This window comes from Mesoplodon bidens, assembly GCF_964165515.1.
Source record: "Mesoplodon bidens genome assembly, chromosome: 8".
In the NCBI taxonomy this organism is placed as follows: domain Eukaryota; kingdom Metazoa; phylum Chordata; class Mammalia; order Artiodactyla; family Ziphiidae; genus Mesoplodon; species Mesoplodon bidens.
The window spans coordinates 11,505,107-11,523,200 of NC_138165.1; the positions used below are offsets into that span (position 1 = coordinate 11,505,107).

An 18,094-nucleotide genomic window follows, 5' to 3' on the forward strand; every position below is an offset into this window, starting at 1 on the left:
CAGTCACTTATACTGCATATAGCATTTTAAAATGATACAATTCTTTTGGAAAGCTACTTGGCAACATATTTCAGGGACCAAATGAAAGATTATATTGTTTGACTTGATAATCCTACCTTTATACAAAATATGGGAAAAGCTGCATACATGAAGATGTTTATCACAATATTGTTTTAGTAGGAAAAAAAACAAAGTCCAGGGCTTCCCTGGTGGCGCAGTGGTTGAGAGTCCGCCTGCCGACGCGGGGGACGCGGGTTCGTGCCCCGGTCCGGGAAGATCCCACATGCCGCGGAGCGGCTGGGCCCGTGAGCCATGGCTGCTGAGCCTGCACATCCGGAGCTTGTGCTCCGCAACGGGAGAGGCCACAACAGTGAGAGGCCCGCATACCGCAAAAAAAAAAGAAAAAAAAGAAGAAAGCAAGCTCTTAAAAGCTACTTAAGGATGCTTTTCCTTGTCTATCATTTGCTTGCCAGAAGGTAGACACTAAGAACAGCTCAAAGAAGAGCTAAGAAATGCAGCCTCCATCTTGGGCAGCCCTATACCTAGACAAAAAGTAGGTCTCTGTCACCTTATAAGTGACAGTGGTAACTAAGGGCTGCCTGGCAGTCTCTGCCATCGATAGGCACTAGTATAATTCCCAGTTTGAAGACAAGAACACCAAAGCTTAAAGAGGCTAACTGCTACTTGAGATAAAGCGGTAAAACCAGAATTCTAAATCAGGCTGTCTAACTCAAAGTCTCATGTTCTTATAACTAGGATCAACCAGCTTTTATGCAGGCTTCTACCACACAGTTTAGGGGTGCCCCTCCACCCTGCATATACAAAGATTCTGGAGAAGGAAACAGCTGTGAGCTTCCGACCCCATGACTTTGGGAATCATAATATTTCTTAGCAAAAGTTTCAGACTAAGTTTGAGAAAATAGAGGGGGGGAAAAGGAAACAACGGTCCATGAACAGTGAATGGGTAAACAAAATGAACTATATCCATACAATGGGACACCATTTGACTACGAAAGGGACTGAAGTGCTGATGCATTCTACAGCATGGTGAATGGTGAAACACTATGCTAAATCAAAGAAACCAGTCTCAAAGGACCACACAGTGTAAGATTCCATTGACGTGAAATGCCCAAAATAGGCAAATCCATAGAGACAGAAAGTAGATTAGTGGTTGCCAGGGGCTGGAGAAAAGGGGGATGAGAAGTGATTGCTCATGGGTACAGGGTTTCTTCTGGGGGTGATGGAAATATTATAAAATGGATTGTGGTGATGGGTGCACAACTCTGAGAATATACTAAAACACACTGACTTACACACTTCGAGTGGGTAAATTGTATGGTATGTGAGGTACATCTCAATATAATTGTTGCCAAAATGAAAAGCCCAAGGTGACACTGCAACAGGAAAGTTAATGCAAGAGGGTACTTTGACAGACATGTGAGCATTTCATATGCTTACAGAAATAGTTCCTGCTACCTGCCAATCCTCGGCGGGAAAGAGTGCCATGGGACAGCCACACCCACATTAGGGATCACAAGCTGTAGTTAGTTGCTGTGGTAAAGATTAACAAAAGGAAAAGAAAAGAATGTAGGAAAAAGTGAGCTACCACAGTCAAGGAATGCAGGGTGAGGAAACTTTCCTTTCGAAGTGTTAAAATGTTCTTATCTTTGTTATAGACGGATTAACCATCCTTGACATGTTTCATGTTTCAATATAGCGCCAAATGTTCTGCACTTGAACTGAAAATCATGCGAGCAGGGAGAGCTTTCTCTAGCTGTGTTGCCTTGTTCTGACCACACAGATGGTGCCACGCCCCCTCCTCCACTCAGCGCCTGCCCTCACCTAAGGCCAGGATTACTCAGGATTCCACTAATTATACAATCAGAGACCTCAAAGATCCAACCAATCCATTTCTCTTATTATACAAGTTAAGCAACCAAATAATCCTAGGGTTCAGTGACTTTTCCAGAGTGATGCATCCAGTGGGGGCAGATCTCCAGACCACCCACCCCAACCCCGGGCCAGTATATTTTACCATATTTAACAGAGACAAAAATATTATTGTGAAACAGGGACCAAAATGTATGTGTGACTCTTCACTCCGGCATCTAAGAGGGAAAAATTCTTGCAAGCCGGGGCTCTTGGGCTGTCGTGCATTATGAAGGTCCTGGATAGGGCAAAAGGGAAAAAGCAGAGAACAATTATGCTTACAACTGTCAGGAGATGGTTTTCAGGCACAGGAAAATGAGAGTAGAAGAGAAAGAGTTTTAGGGGCAAAGGCTATTAAAAGGGGCATTGATGAAGGGTAAAGGCACTGCTACCAAAGCAGGAGTGAGAGTGACATGACTCCCGGAGGGAGACGCCAAAGAGGCCGCAGCCGCAGGAGGCCGGAATCCTGGCTGCTGTCGGCCTTCCCCAAGGGCTTCGACTGGGCTGCTCAGGCCATGCATCGGCTGAGCGCCGCCCGCCTCACGGACCCTGTCTTATCTCCTGTCGCCAACCCAGTCATTCCACTGCCAGAATGAGCTGAAGCCTGAAAATTGCTTAGCAGGACCAGGCATAGCACAGGACTCTTCTCTTGTGCTTTCACTTGCCAATGACCACTGCCTTGATAATTCCGTGTGGCTGACAGGGTCTTGGTGTTCCAGTCGGGTGTCAGACCTGAGCCTCTGAGGTGGGAGAGCCAAGTTCTGGACATTGGGCCACCAGAGACTTCCCGGCCTCACGTAATATAATTGGTGAGAGTTCTCCCAGATGTCTCCGTCTCAACGCTAAGACCCAGCTCCATCCAACAGCCAGCAAGCTCCAGTGCTGGACGCCCCATGCCAAACAACTAGCAAGACAGGAACACAACCCCACCCATTAGCAGAGAGGCTGCCTAAAATCATAATAAGTTCACAGACACCCCAGAACACACCACAGGAGGCGGCCCTGCCCATCAGAAAGACAAGATCCAGCCCCACCCACCAGAACACAAGCACCAGTCCCCTCCACCAGGAAGCCTACACAAGCTACTGAACCAACCTCACCCACTGGGAGCAGACACCAAAAACAACAGGAACTACGAACCTGCAGCCTGCAAAAAGACCCCAAACACAGTAAGTTAAGCAAAATGAGAAGACAGAGAAATATGCAGCAAATGAAGGAGCAAGGTAAAAATCCACCAGACCAAACAAATGAAGAGGAAATAGGCAGTCTACCTAAAAAAGAATTCAGAGTAATGATAGTAAAGTTGACCCAAAATCTTGGAAATAGAATGGAGAAACATTTAACAAGGAACTAGAAGAACTAAAGAGCAAACAAACAATGATGAACACAATAAATGAAATTTAAAATTCTCTAGAAGGAATCAATAGCAGATTAACTGAGGCAGAAGAAGGCATAAGTGACCTGGAAGATAAAATAGTGGAAATAACTACTTCAGAGCAGAATAAAGAAAAAAGAATGAAAAAAAACTGAGGACAGTCTCAGAGACCTATGGGACAACACTAAACGTACCAACATTCGAATTATAGGGGTCCCAGAAGAAGAAGACAAACAAGAAAGGGTCTGAGAAAATATTTCAAGAGATTAGGTGAAAACTTCCCTAACATGGAAAAGGAAATAGTCAATCAAGTCCAGGAAGCACAGAGAAACCCATACAGGATAAATCCAAGGAGAAACACACCAAGACACATATTAATGAAAATATCAGAAACTAAATACAGACAAAAAATATTAAAGGCAGCAAGGGAAAAGCAACAAATAACATACAACAGAATCCTCATAAGGTTAACAGCTGATCTTTCAGCAGAAACTCTGCAAGCCAGAAGGGAGTGGCAGGACATATTTAAACTGATGAAAGGGAAAAACCTACAACCAAGATTACTCTACCCAGCAAGGATCTCATTCAGATTCGACAGAGAAATTAAAATCTTTACAGACAAGCAAAAGCTAAGAGAATTCAGCACCACCAAACCAGCTTTACAACAAATGCTAAAGGAACTTCTCTAGGCAGGAAAAACAAGAGAAGGAAAAGACCTACAATAACAAACCCAAAACAATTAAGAAAATAGTAACAGGAACATACATGTCAATAATTACCTAAAATGTAAATGGATTAAATGCTCCCACCAAAAGGCATAGTCTGGCTGAATGGATCCAAAAACAAGACCCATATGTATACTGTCTACAAGAGACCTACTTCAGAACTAGGGACACATACTGACTGAAAGTGAGGGGATGGAAAAAGATATTCCATGAAAATGGAAATCAAAAGAAAGCTGGAGTAGCAATTCTCATATCAGACAAAATTGACATTAAAATAAAGACTATTACAAGAGACAAAGAAAGACACTACATAATGGTCAAGGGATCAATCCAAGAAGAAGATATAACAATTGTAAATATTTATGCACCCAACATAAGAGCACCTCAATAAATAAGGCAAATGCTAACAGCCATAAAGGGGAGATCAACAGTAACACAATAATAGTAGGGGGCTTAACACCTCACTTTCACCAATGGACAGATCATCCAAAATGAAAATAAATAAGGAAACACAAGCTTTGAATGATACATTAAACAGGATGGACTCAATTGATATTTATAGGACATTCCATCCATACAAAACAGAATACACTTTCTTCTCAAGTGCTCATGGAACATTCTCCAGGATAGATCATATCTTGGATCACAAATCAAGCCTTGGTAAATTTAAGAAAATTGAACTCATATCAAGTATCTTTTCTGACCACAACGCTATGAGACTAGATATCAATTAAAGGAAAAAAAATCTGTAATAAATACAAACACATGGTGGCTAAACAATATGCTACTAAATAACCAAGAGATCACTGAAGAAATCAATGAGGAAATAAAAAAATACCTAGAAACAAAAGAATGAAAACACGATGACCCAAAACCTGTGGGATGCAGCAAAAGCACTTCTAAGTGGGAAGTTTATAGCAATACAATCCTACCTCAAGAAACAAGAAAAATCTCAAATAAACAACCTGGTCTTACACCTAGAGCAATTAGAGAAAGAAGAACAAAAAACCCCCAAAGTTAGCAGAAGGAAAGAAATCATAAAGATCAGATCAGAAAAAAGTGAAAAAGAGGGGCTTCCCTGGTGGCATGGTGGTTAAGAATCCGCCTGCCATTGCAGGGGACACAGGTTTGAGCTGTAGTATGAGAAGATCCCACATGTCATGGAGCAGCTAAGCCCATGCACGACGACTACTGAGCCTGCTCTCTAGAGCCCACGAGCCACAACGACTGAGTCAGCGTGCCACAACTACCGAAACCCATGCGCCTAGAGCCCGTGCTCTACAACAAGAGAAGCCACCACAATGAGAAGTCTGTGCACCACAACATAGAGTAGCCCCCGCTCACACAACTAGAGAAAGCCCACATGAATCAATGAAGACCCAACGCAGCCGAAAATAAATAAATAAAATATATTTGTTTAAAAATAAGAAAGAAATGAAACAGGAATTAAGGAAACAATAGTAAAGATCAATAAAACTAAAAGCTGGTTCTTTGAGAAGATAAACAAAATTGATAAACCATTAGTCAGACTCATCAAGAAAAAAAGGGAGAAGACTTAAATCAACAGAATTAGAAGTGAAAAAGGAGAAGTAACAACTGACACTGCAGAAATACCAATGATCATGAGAGATTACTATAAGAAACTGTATGCCAATAAAATGGACAACCAGGAAGAAATGGACAAATTCTTAGAAAAGCACAACCTTCCGAGACTGAACCAGGAATAAATAGAAAATATAAACAGACCAATCACAAGCACTGAAATGGAAACTGTGATTAAAAATATTCCAACAAACAAAAGCCCAGGACCAGATGGCTTCACAGGCGAATTCTATCAAACAATTAGAGAAGAGCTAACACCCATCCTTCTCAAACTCTTCCAAAATATAGCAGAGGGAGGAACACTCCCAAACTCATTCTACAAGGCCGCCATCACCCTGTTACTAAAACCAGACAAAGATGTCACAAAAAAAGAAAATACAGGTCAATATCACTGATGAACATAGATGCAAAAATCCTCAACAAAATACTAGCAAACAGAATCCAACAGTGCATTAAAAGGATCATACACCATGATCAAGTGGGGTTTATCTCAGGAATGCAAGGATTCTTCAATATATGCAAATCAATCAATGTGATACACCATATTAACAAACTGAAGGAGAAAAACCATATGATCATCTCAATAGATGTAGAATAAGCTTTTGACAGAATTCAACACACATTTATGATAAAAACTATGTAAAAGTAAGCATAGAGGGAAACTACCTCAACATAATAAAGGCCATATATGACAAACCCACAGCCAACATCAATCACAATGGTGAAAAACTGAAACCAGTTCCTCTAAGATCAAGAGCAAGACAAAGTTGTCCACTCTCCCCATTACTATTCAACATAGTTTGGGAAGTTTTAGCCACAGCAATCAGAGAAGAAAAATAAATAAAAGGAATCCAAATTGGAAAAGAAGAAGTAAAACTGTCACTGTTTGAAGATGACATGGTACTATACATAGAGAATCCTAAACATGCTACCAGAAAACTACTAGAACTAATCAATGAATTTGGTAGAGTAGCAGGATACAAAATTAATGCACAGAAATCTCTTCCATTCCTATACACTAATGATGAAAAATCCGAAAGAAAAATTAAGGAAACACTCCCATTTACTATTGCAACAAAAAGAATAAAATACCTAGGAATAAACCTACCTAAGGAGACAAAAGACCTGTACTTAGAAAACTATAAGACACTGATGAAAGAAATTAAAGATGATACAAACAGATGGAGAGATATACCATGTTCTTGGACTGAATCCACATTGTGAAAAGGACTATACTACCCAAAGCAAACAGATTCAGTGCAATCCCTATCAAACGACCAATGGCATTTTTCACAGAACTAGAACAAAAAATTTCACAATTTGTATGGACACACAAAAGACCCCGAATAGCCAAAGCAATCTTGAGAAAGAAAAACAGAGCTGGAGGAATCAGGCTCCCTGACTTCAGACTATACTACAAAGCTACAGTAATGAAGACACTATGGTACTGGCACAAAAACAGAAATATAGATCAATGGAACAGGATAGAAAGCCCAGAGAAAAGCCACACACATATGGTCACCTTATCTTTGATACAGGAGGCAAGAATATACAATGGAGAAAAGACAGCCTCTTCAATAAGTGGTGCTGGGAAAACTGGACAGCTATATGCAAAAGAATGAAATTAGAACACTCCCTAACACCATACACAAAAATAAACTCAAAATGGATTAAAGACCTAAATGTAAGGCCAGACACTATAAAACTCTTAGAGGAAAACATAGACAGAACACTCTATGAAATAAATCACAGCAAGATCCTTTTTGACCCACCTCCTAGAGAAATGGAATAAAAACAAAAATAAACAAATGGGACCTAATGAAACTCAGAAGCTTTTGCACAGCAAGGAAACCATAAACAAGATGAAAAGACAACCCTCAGAATGGGAGAAAATATTTGCAAATGAAGCAACTGACAAAGGATTAATCTCCAAAATTTACAAGCAGCTCATGCAGCTCAATATCAAAAAAAAAAAACAACCCAATGCAAAAATGGGCAGAAGACCTAAATAGACATTTCTCCAAAGAAAATATACTGATTGCCAACAAACACATGAAAGGATGCTCAACATCACTAATCATTAGAGAAATGCAAATCAAAACCACAATAAAGTATCACCTCACACCAGTCAGAATGGCCCTCATCAAAAAATCTACAAACAATAAATGCTGGAGAGGGTGTGGAGAAAAGGGAACCCTCTTGCACTGTTGGTGGGAATGTAAATTGATACAGCCACTATGGAGAACAGTATGGAGGTTTCTAAAATACCTAAAAATAGAACTACCATATGACCCAGCAATCCCACCACTGGGCATATTCCCTGAGGAAACCATAATTCAAAAAGAGACATGTGGGCTTCCCTGGTGGCGCAGTGGATAAGAATCTGCCTGCCAATGCAGGGGACACGGGTTTGATCACTGGTCCAGGAAGATCCCACATACCGTGGTGCAGCTAAGCCCATGCACCACAACTACTGAAGCCCATGCACCTAGAGCCCATGTTTCTCAACAAGAGAAGCCACTGAAATGAGAAGCCCCCACATCACAACGAAGAGTAGCCCCTGCTTGCTGCAACTAGCAAAAGCCCGCATGCAGCAATGAAAACCTAACACAGCCAAAAATAAATAAATAAAGTAAAAACAATTTTTTAATTAAAAAAAAAAGAGACGTACCACAATGTTCAATGCAGCACTATTTACAATAGTCAGGACATGGAAGCAACCTAACTGTCCATCGACAGATGAATGGATAAAGAAGATGTGGCACATATATACAATGGAATATTACTCAGCCATAAAAAGAAATGAAATTGAGTTATTTGTAGTGAGGTGGATGGACCCAGAGACTGTCATACTGAGTGAAGTAAGTCAGAATTAGAAAAACAAATGCTGTATGCTAACACATATATATGGAATCTAAAAAAAAAGGGGGGGGTTCTGATGAACCTAGGGGCAGGACAGGAATAAAGACACAGAGGTAGAGAATGGACTTGAGGACACAGGGAGGGGGAAGGGTAAGCTGGGACGAAATGAGAGAGTGGCATGGACATATATACACTACCAAACGTAAAATAGATAGCTAGTGGGAAGCAGCCGCATAGCACAGGGAGATCAGCTCGGTGCTTTGTGACCACCTAGAGGGGTGGGATAAGGAGGGTGGGAGGGAAATGCAAGAGGGAGAGGATATGGGGATATATGTATACATATAGCTGATTCACTTTGTTATACAGCAGCAACTTACACAACAATGTAAAGCAATTATGTTCCAATAAAGATGTTAAAAAAAAAGTAGCAGTGATGGGAGAAAAATCTATTCTAATAGAGGCTGGCTGTGTATTAAGAACACACTACGTTCTTTTCCATTTCCGTAAGAAATTGAGTAAACAGGCAAAGTATTTTTATAACCTTTTTGCCACCATATTGCTTCCTTGGACATAACATCCAGTCCAAACTGAGCTTTGAGGTGTCACACAATTTATTCAGGTTATAGTGATTATAAGATTAATCCATCAAAGTCACCTACACAGTAATTCAGAAAAAGAGTGCTCTCGGACCTTTCTTTAACATATATACATTTTTACTCTTAATTAGTGCAGTATATGACTTGACAACTCGAGAGTAAATATTTTGAGAGCAGAGGGTGGTTCTTTCTCCCTTTTGTACTCCCAAAGTACCTCACACTACCTTCTCATAGGCATGAGAATTTTCAATATTTATTAACAATAACTGTCTGAACTTTCTCATCATTCTCAGATGTGAAAAAGAAAGCAGGCAAGCAATACCTTGGGCCCTGTGGCAGAGCTGATAGCTATCCCCCCAGGATCTATTCTCCCATTATTACATAGTAACAGGATTTTAGTTAAGGACCTGACTGCCTCTCTAAAGACTACATCTCCCAGCCTCCTTTGCTAATAGGTAAAGCCTCATGACTAAACGGTGACCAATAGAATGTGAGCAGCAGTGATGTGTGCAAATTCAGGATGACGCCCTTAAAGAGAAAAGGCCAGCCTTCCCTTCCCCTTGACCACTCCCCATCTGCAGGATTAAAGGCATGGTGGAAGAAGCTAGAGCAGCCATCTTGACCATGAGGCAGAAGCTGTGTGTTGAGGATAGCAGAGCAACAAGACAGAAGGAACCTGGGTCCTTCTTATGGTGGAGTTCTACACTGCCAAACTAAACTGATAAGTGAGAGAGAAATAAACTTCTACTTTGTTTAAGCCACTGAGATTTTTAGCCTGTTACAGAGATCAAAACAATTAGGTTTTCAGGAGAATTGTCCATACTTAAAATATGAAAGCAGCTTAGCCATTTCCTTCCCAAGAGTTGAATTTTCCACACCGATTGCATGACCTTACTGGATGCTACAGGTTTTGACTGAACCCCCAAATTAGCACTTGGATATGTTCTATTCAGTTCTCGGAATATGAGGAATTTCCCCTTATCTTTAAATTTTGTTTTAAAAAAACTATCAGGAATTCCCTAGTGGTCTAGTGATTAGGACTCAGCGCTTTCACTGCTGGAGCCTGGGTTCAATCCCTGGCTGGGTAACTAAGATCCCACAAGCCAAGTGGTGCGGAGAAAGAAAGAAAGAAAGAAGGAAAGAAAGGGGGAGAGAGAGAGGAAAAAAAAGAAACAAACAAACAAACAAACAACCTTGTTCTATTACACATCAAGTGGGCTGATACAGACCTTAAAAAATACTTCCTAGGGTTTGAGATTTTTTTTTTCTGAGACCGTAAAAGCATATAATGCGTACAATTCTAAAACCACCAAAGAGATTAATTTTCAGAGAGAGAGAGATGGTTTAAAGAACTTGAGTAATCAGGAAAGTAGACCTGCCTATTTTGCAAGTGTTGCTGAAGAGGCAACAAAGATGAGTGGAAAGACTTCCTGTCCCGCTGCAGCAAACGTCCATGTGACCTTGGGGGAGCTACTGCTACTCTCTGATCTCAGCAAACCAGGTGTGGCCTGAATGTTCACTAATTCCTCTCCAGCTATAAAATGTCGATTTTAGTAAAATGAGAGCAACTTAGTTTCCCAACCTTCAGTTAGACCAAGATAAGCCTGTCTCCAGCTTTAATACTCCAAGCTGAACTGACTTGGTTCTAACTGGCCTTTGCAAGATCTGTCTTTGGAGTTCTGTGTGAAATTTTCCTGTTTCAGGAATGTAAAAATCAGTTGTAAAAAGCAGAAATTCAGTTGAGTTTCACGAAGAAAAAGTGAGTCTGCTTTAAGGATACCTGTGAAGCTGCAACACCATGAGGACCTGAGGCAGCTCTGGGGCCTAGCCATGTCATCCACTGCCCACGGCATCCCACTGGATTTGCTTCTCTGCTCTATTTCATTGTTCTGTTCTCTTACAACTTTGGCTTGCATCGATCTTCTTGTGACCTGCCCTGTTTCTCCCTGTATCACAGCCCATCAGCTTCTGCTCCCACTGTTTACTGCCTTGTTACTCAGTCTCTGCATGAATGTCAAAGGCCCAGGTTATCTTTCTATGTCTGGCCATGCCATTGATCAGTGACAAGTCTGCAGACTGGCTGCCATTATGTCCCACTGACATCTCTGATCCAATCACAGTAACCGGGGAGATCTCACACTCCAACCCATGACTTTCCTACAGCAGAGTCTATAGACAGAGTAAGCACCTTGATGGGCATGCCTAGTGTTCTATAATGGGATTGTCACTGTGTATACCCTATTTTGAGTTTTAATTACATTTGAAGGCAGTAGAAAGAGCTTTGGCTTTAGAGTCGGGGCTCTAGAGGGATATGGACCCTCTCAGCCTCTGCTTCTTCATCTGTTGGGTGGGGATCATCATTCCTGCCTATATTATTCAGATATCTCCAGAGAAACAGAATCAACAGGAGATAGATAGATAGATAGATAGATAGATAGATAGATAGATATGGAGAGAGATTTATTTTAAGGAATTGGCTCACATGATGGTGAAGGCTAGCAAGCCTAAAATTTGTAAGGCAGGCCAGCAAGCTGGAAATTTGAGTAAGAACTGATGTTCTTGAGGCTTGAGTCTGAATTATGCAGGGTAGCAAAGAGAAACTCAAAAAAGTTTCTATGTTGCAACCTTGAGGAGAATTCCTTCTTCTTCAGGAAACATCAGTCTTTGTTCTTAAGGCCTTCAACTGATTGGATGAGGCCCATCCAGATTACGGAGAGTAATCTGCTCTACTTAATGTCAACCGATTGTACATGTTAATGATATTCAGAAACTAAAAAACTTTACAGTAATATCTACACTAGCATGTAACCAGACAACTACTTACCATGGTCCAGCCAAACTGACACATAAAATATAAAATTAACCACCACACTGCCCTTACTGCCTGACACGCTGCTTAGGGAGGCATCCTTCTGACATATTTTGTTTATTGCTACGTAGGGCCAGGCACACATTCAACACAAAAATATACTTTGTGAGTGTACAATGTGGTCACACTTGAAGCTCGCAACAGTTGTCCATGCGAGGCTCTGAGCGCTGTGATTTGGGGGAATGGATTTTTGAGCTCTCTGCCGTCACACTCAGTGACACTGTAACCTCACCATTAAATGAATACGGTAGCCCAGCAATTCTACGCCTAGAAGTTATTTCCACAAATATACTCACACAGATGCAAACCGACTTAAGGACAGGTATTCATCACAGCATGGTTTTGTAAAAGCGAAGAGTGGAAACAACCTAAATGCCCATCGATACAGAGTTTGGCTAAATGAACTTAACGGAATTTTAAAAATGAGGAAGCTCCTTACGTACTGATGTGGAAAGGTCTACAAGACAGATAAACCATTAGCGAGAAAAGCAAGGAGCATAATGAGGGATAGAACGTTACCAATTGTATAAATGAGAGGAAAGAAGGAATACTTAAGAGATGTCCTTATTTGTGCATAATACATACCTGTAAAGGTACATAAGTTAATCACACTGGAGAGGGGAACTGGGTGGCTGGGAGATGGATGTGAGAATGAGACCTTTTACTGTATATCCGTTTCTACCTTTGCAATTTTTAATCACGTGAGTACATTGCTGATACAAAATTAAATTTAAAAAATAAAGAAAATGAGTTCAGCTAGTACTTGATATAAAAATAAACAGGAAAACAAATGGGTTTTCTTTAAGTTTTCTCTTAACTTACTTCTACCTGCTTTTGAACTTCATGTCATCTCTTCTGGGGTCTGAGAATAACTATCTCACAGAATGAGATATACTGAGAAGACCAATGCAGGCTCAGTTTCCAGAAGACGAAGTCCTAAATTTTAGATTTGGGGATTGATGTTTGGCTTGTGACAGATTTTCCTCTGAAGGAAGAAAAGAAAGACAGAGAGCAAAGGGTTAGCTCGGAGGAATTCCAGGAAATTGATCTGAGTAAGAAGCAGCAGGAAAAGGTTTTTGAGAAGATGGCCAAAACACATCAGCCCAAACATAACAAGAACTCAAAAAAAAAAAAAAAATCCAACATTATTTAGTTGAAAGATAGAATTCCAATGCTTTTTTCTTTCTTTCTTTCTTTTCTCTCTCTTTTTTTTTTTTTTTTTGCATGCAGCCCATCAGAACTAAAACAAGTAGTGAACCAGAAGAAGACTTCAGACAAGGTTATAAAAGGTATATCCTTAGAAAGCCAAGCTTGCAAATCCAGCCAACTCTCAGTTGGCCAGAGGTTGGCAGTTCAATCTGTGAATCCAGACTAATTCTTCATCTCTTTCACAGCCCTGCTGTCTGCTTTTTAACACTTCACTGACTCCCTCAAGCCTGGAATGAAGCAGAAAAAGAAAAATCATAATATTTCACCCAGGAATTTGGATTATCAGGGCTTTTTTTTCTCCTTTTGTCTGTAAACTGATATTCCTCTAGATCACAATCTCCATTCACCAAATGTTGTGGTCTGTTTCTTTCTGTATCAGTCAGGTTATACTAGGTTACACGGCAGTAGCTGACAACCCCAGATATCTTAAAAAGCTTAAAACAATCACTTATTTCTCAATCATGCAAAGTATACTGCCAGTTCTGGCACCTTCCAGGCAGCTGTCCTTGGTGTTGCAGCCTGTATCACCTCCTACTTGCATGACCGCCGTAGGAGAGGAAGCGAGAACGTGGAGAATCACTCATCAGTTCTTAAGCACTTCCACCCAGAAGTGGCCTACACCTCTTCCATTCGCATCTCACGGACAAAAAGATCACATGAGATGTCCACCCGCAGAGGCTGGGGAAGTCCAACCCTCCTGCCTGAACGAGGGGAAGCAGGAATATTGGGACGTGGCGCTCGTGGCTTCCACACCTGCTTTGCTCCCAAATATGAGAAGCTTTGTTATTGTTTGGTTTTCACTTTGATTTTTGAAACCCCAGCTGTGTCTGGAGTTGTATCCAGACGCTTAGGGGTAAGAGTACTTGAATGAATTATCTTGTGAAACACCAGTCTGGCCACCCTTGTCCCACTTATTCTCTGACATAAATTACTTTTTGAAAGCTACCCTCCAGACACTATCCTCCAGACACAAAGGTGACCCTCGGGGCTCCATCAACAGTGCACATTCAATAGGTTTCCACTGTAATGAGCCATTCTCATTTCTTTTCATGACTCTTCCTTATAAATAATGCCAAGTACCTATAAAGCTAGAGAGTCTTTTGTGGTTTTGGAACCAAGTTTCAAAATGTCTAAACTGATAAGATCATTAGAAAACATTTCCATTTCAACCACTGCACGTGTTAACAGATCAGAAACTTGAGGTCCAGGAATGAAGTGCCTTACTCAAAAGCACAAAGCTAATTCATGGGTGTTAAGTTGTAATTGTGTAGTTATTTGTTACACAGCAATAGAAAACTAATACAAAGTTGTAGTCTCCCAAGAGTATTTCTATTTTAACTAGGTAAAAATTAAGACCTAAAGCACTAAAAGCAATAAAAAGACCTTGATGTCCCACAGTCACTATCACATGTAATTCAAAATAAAATGTTAGTTTTTGAAATTACATATACCTTACATGTATGGGATAATTAAAATAAGTTCCTTACAGATTTTCTGATTTCAAAAGTCTGGATCATTCTATCAAAATAAAATTTTTCTCCTTTCTTTTTTGGTACGAAGATAATCTGTTGATTTTTAAGATAACCCATGATTGACATTTAAGAATACTTAAATTTAAAAGTAATTGGTACATATATACAATGGAATATTACTCAGCCATTAAAAAGAACAAAATAATGCCATCTGCAGCAACATGGATGGATCCAGAGATTATCATACTGAGTGAAGTAAGTCAGACAGTGAAAGACAATTATCACATATTGCATATATGCAGAATCTAAAAAAAGGGAACAAACGAACTTATCTATAAAACAGAAATAGAGTTACAGATGTAGAAAATAAGCTTACAGTTACCAGGGGGTAAGGGGGGGAGGGACAAACTGGGAGATCGGGATTGACATATACACACGACTGCACATAAAGCAGGTAACTAATAAGGACCTACTGTATAGCACAGGGAACTCTGCTTAATACTCTGTAATGACTTACATGGGAAAAGAATCTAAAAAAGAGTGGATATATGTATATGTATAACTGATTCACTTTGCTGTACACCTGAAACTTAACACAACATCGTAAATCAACAATACTCTGATAACAATTTTAAAAAATATAATGATAAATAAAATAAAAAGTAAGCCTACAATTATGGAATTTCAGAAATCGGGATAGGAATGGGGGTGCAGGGGTGGTGGGAAAGTGACCCTTCCCTGGGGGGGTCCAGAAACCACGTCAGCTTCAGTATCCTCCCAGTCAGCAGCCCAGCACCCTGGGTGACCAGGTTTCATGGCAGCAGGACTGGAGTAGGTGTGGCCCCTTATATTCCCCTTTGGGTTTCCTCACTCCTGCATCACTTTTGACTGATGTGCCTACTGCCATCCCCTCTGGCTATGTCAGGAAGCTAAAAGGATTGATCAGATGTCATTAGGACCAGAGGTGAAGTCACACTGGGGTTACCTCTGAGTGGGAGAAAGCCGGAAGGCCAGAGGACTGCTCAGGGCCCAGGGCCACCAGGCTCAGCTGCGGGCTCCCAGCCAGTGCCCCACTACAGACAGACCGCAAGCTCCTGAGGCAAGTTCCCCCTTCAGGGCAACCACTGGCACACCCCTCACAGACACTGTTTACAGAGGGGTGACTGGGGACGAAGCAGGGGGAGAGGAATTGAGGGAGTAGGTGCCACACCTGGATGAAGAGCAAACTTCAGGTCACCACGAGACAGAAATCCAGTTCTACACACCCTGAGCATCTGCGGAAGCCAAGAGGGCCTCCCTCAAAGCAGTCCCGTTGAGGGTAAGAGCAGTGGCCTTGATAGGCTGCCTCCAAATCCCATGGCATCACTGGCTACCTGTGACCCTGGGCAAGTTACCTAACTTCTCTAAGCGTCTGTTGCCTCATTTGTAAAATGGGGGTGAAAAGAGTAGCTCCATCATTAGGTGATTTTGAGAATTAAATGACTTAGAACATATAAAGTGCTTGGTCTGATGTCTGGCAGATAGAAAATACTCAAACCTCTGTTACCAAGGCGCTCCCTTTGTAACCTTTGGTAAACTTGCTCTCACCATGGAAGAAAAGAACCCCCACCCACCAACCTCCCTTCCACCCCTGACCTCACTCCCAGCAAGAGCCGCGCTCTTTACCCACTTCCCTTGCTTACAGGATGAAGGCAGGCGCCGTAGTTGAAGTTTACGCTGTGTTTGGAGGAAGCAGCCCTTGGCGTTGTTTCAGTCCTGTTTTTCGACTTCAGCCACGGGCTCCCACTTCAGCTTGCCACGACCCACTTCAGCTTGCCACGAGTTGCCTCCAGGGCAGCAGGCAACTGATGTGGGCAATTGATTTTTTTTTTCCTTAATTTGGGGTCAGAGGCAATGGCTTCTTTTAAGCAACGAAAGCATAGCTCTAACTGTTCTCAGTGGGAAGGAGGTCTGGACTCAGTGTGAGGAGAGACTGTCTCTCCCCATTCCAAGTTTCCCAGGCAGTGAATCTGCTTGGAGGTAAACATGGTCGGCCCGGTTCCGCAGAAACGTGCAAGCCCTGTGTGCTAACGCCCATCTGGAGAGAGGAAAACACAGATCCTGCCCTGCCTGAGGCAGTTAGCAAAACCCAGGCCAGCACTGTGAGCTACAACAAAGGCAGCGAGTTGAAAAGGAAGAAACAGAGACAAAAAGAATGTGATTTAAGCTATATGGTCTTTATTTAAAGAGGTGTCCATCTAGCTGCTTTGAAACCAGTATGGAGGAGGGTGATGGAAACACAACCGCAGCCAAGTTTCTTTTTCTTTTTTTTTAAATTGGGGTAGAGTTGCTTTACACTGCTGTGTCAGTTTCTGCTGTACAGCAAAGTGAATCAGCTAGACGTATACAGAGATCCCCTCTTTTTTGGATTTCCTTCCCACTTAGGTCACCACAGAGCATTGAGTAGAGTTCCCTGTGCTCTGCAGTAGGCTCTCATTAGTTACCTATTCCCAACCAACTTTTGAAGCTGATTCACAAAGCTGCATCACACTGGAGAGAATATACTCAGAAGGTCTCTAAATTCACAGTTCAAAAATTACACTCCCGAACTTCCCTGGTGGTCCAGTGGTTAAGAATCTGCCTGATATGGGGATGTATGTATATGTATCATTGATTCACTTTGTTATACAGCAGAAACTAACACACCACTGTAAAGCAATTATACTCCAATAAAGATGTTAAAAAAAAATAAAGAATCTGCCTGCCAATGCAGGGGACATGGGTTCGATCCCTAGTCCAGGAAGATCCCATATGCCACGGGGCAACTAAGCCCGCGCGCCACAACTACTGAGCCCACACTCTAGAGCCCGCAAGGTGCAACTACTGAGCCCATGCACCACAACTACTGAAGCCCACACGCCTAGAGTCCGTGTGCCACAATGAGAAGCCACCACAATGAGAAGCCTGTGCGCCGCAATGAAGAGTAGCCCCGCTCACCACAACTAGAGAAAGCCCGCATGTAGCAACGAAGACCCATCGCAGCCAAAAAAAAAAAAAAAATTACATTCCCTTGGTCAACTTTCTAGCTTATTTTTTGGAGGTGCCATCTCCTCTGAGCCCTTCTGCTCTGGATAAGATGAAAATAGAAATAGGGATTCCAGCGTACTTTTGATTCCCACAGGGCTGGTCTAAATGGCCCTAACGAACTCCAAAACCTCAGAGTACAGTTGTCTGTCACTCAGAGTCACAGAGGGAAAACTTAGACTGCAAAAACCTCCATGGATGAAACCAAACAGCAGATACATTATCTGAGCAACATTAAGTCAGGGAATTTTTTTCTTATTTCTTTTTCAGTGTAGAATCATCCTGTCATCTAAACCTCATGGCTATAACCTGGAGAGCCATTTAGTCGGAAATGTGCTGGTTCCATTTGTCCACGAAGTGGTAGTAATAGGCTCTTTCCCAAAGGGAGCAAC

The 18,094-nt window shown here is 41.6% G+C and overlaps 1 long non-coding RNA gene across 1 annotated transcript in view; it reads right to left on the reverse strand.

Moving 5' to 3' along the window:
- Positions 1-1,426: 1,426 nt before the first annotated feature.
- LOC308621567 overlaps positions 1,427-18,094 on the reverse strand; it is a 44,336-nt gene continuing 27,668 nt past the window's right edge. The window contains exon 3 of the long non-coding RNA XR_014016485.1: positions 1,427-2,167. This is a non-coding gene — a long non-coding RNA (uncharacterized lncRNA). The remainder of the gene's footprint in view (positions 2,168-18,094) is intronic.